Source organism: Lactuca sativa, chromosome 9 (genome assembly GCF_002870075.4).
Source record: "Lactuca sativa cultivar Salinas chromosome 9, Lsat_Salinas_v11, whole genome shotgun sequence".
Taxonomy (NCBI): domain Eukaryota; kingdom Viridiplantae; phylum Streptophyta; class Magnoliopsida; order Asterales; family Asteraceae; genus Lactuca; species Lactuca sativa.
Genome location: NC_056631.2, coordinates 83,219,966 through 83,221,526, shown reverse-complemented (window position 1 = coordinate 83,221,526; position 1,561 = coordinate 83,219,966). Strand labels below are relative to the sequence as shown.

Genomic DNA, 1,561 nt, shown 5'->3' with positions numbered 1-1,561 from the left:
CACATCACAATCCTTGGTGAGATGGGGCCCTCTACAATTTTCACATCCCACCCTCATAGCATGGATTGTTTGATCCATTTTTGTCATTCTTCTATCAAGACTATCAAGCTTAGCTATCACCGCCGCTATGCTATCATTTGTCGCGTTCACTACTCCCCGGCTTACTTCGTTTCTTGGATTGTGGTATTCTCTAGAGTGCTTAGAGAATTCTTCAATTAGCTCCTTGATTACCGGGGGCGCCTTTTTCGTGAGCGGACCTTGAGAATCTAGCAATTGCCTTGTAGTGACATTGACTCCATCGTAGAAAATGGAGACTTCTTGTTGGCTATTAAGGTCGTGATGTGGGCAATTTCTAAGCAAACTCTTGTATCTTTCCCATGCTTCATAAAGAGATTCTCCGGGCTGTTGCTCGAAGTTGGCAATTGCTTTCTATAGCTTGGCTATTTTGGAGGGCGGACAAAAGTGATCAATGAACTCCTCTTTCATCTTGGCCCATGTGGTGACTGATCCGGGAGGAAGTGACTTTAACCAATTCTTTGCAGCTCCTTTGAACGTGACTGGGAGCATGCGAAGAAGCTGGGTCTCGCGGGGGACATTCGGTACATTAAAGTAGTCAGCCACATCATTCACTTCGTCCAAGTGTTTGTAGGCGTCTTCATGAGCCTTCCCATAAAAAGGAATCTCCTTGAGTTGAGCGAGAATGTGGCCTTTTAGTTCGAAAGTAGCGGTTGCAGGAATTGCGGGCTGCACAAGTCCCGGGCCGATGTCATCGCGCATCCTCTTCTTCCATTCCCCCATGGGGACTTCATCGATATTAGCCATAGTGATGACTAAATCGTCTTCAAACTCGGAGTCGTGCTCGAATGTGGGTTCTTCTTGTTCCTCGGTCTCGTATTCGATATCTTCTTGAATTGGGTCTTCAATAGTCAAAGAGGCACTGGATGCTCTGGATTTGCTGCTCCTCTTCTTGCTGAAAACGGACTTGAGGTTTTTGAGTGGCGAGTTCTTTGACGAAGCGGATTCTCCAACGGCTTTGCCCTTGCTCTTCCTTAGCACGGATTTCGGGTCTTCAAGAGGGGGGACCAGAGGTGTATCAGATCCTCGGGTCATGAAACAACTGTAAACAAAACAGAAAACACGTAAAAAGAACAAAAATAAAATAAAAAATTAAAGACTGAAACAACGATGTACTCGCCGAGTCGGCACGAGTGCACTCGGTGAGTTCAAGGCAAAAACAGAAAAAAAAAAATTTCTAGTTACTCTAAAAACGAAATTTTAATAAAACTAATTCTACTTACTGAATTGCTTCTTAATTAACTTTGTGTAAGATAAATCCCACACAAAGGATCGATTAAACTAGAATTTAATGTTAATTTAGAACCGTTCCCCGACAACGGCGCCAAAAACTTGATGTGTGCAAACTCACTTAGTTTTAAACCTACTTTTAATTATCAAATAACACACAAAAGGCAGTGAACCTATCAGTTGTGGTATAGCTAAATAAGCAGGGTATCAATCACAGGGAATGGTAAATTAAAATTAAAAACTAATTTTATCTAAG

The 1,561-nt window shown here is 42.6% G+C and overlaps 1 non-coding gene across 1 annotated transcript; it reads left to right on the top strand.

Moving 5' to 3' along the window:
* The first annotated feature begins 331 nt into the window (after nucleotides 1-331).
* LOC111899933 (small nucleolar RNA R71) lies at nucleotides 332-437 on the top strand. Its single transcript, XR_002853081.2, has one exon. It is a non-coding gene; the product is annotated as a small nucleolar RNA R71 (small nucleolar RNA).
* Nucleotides 438-1,561: the final 1,124 nt, after the last annotated feature.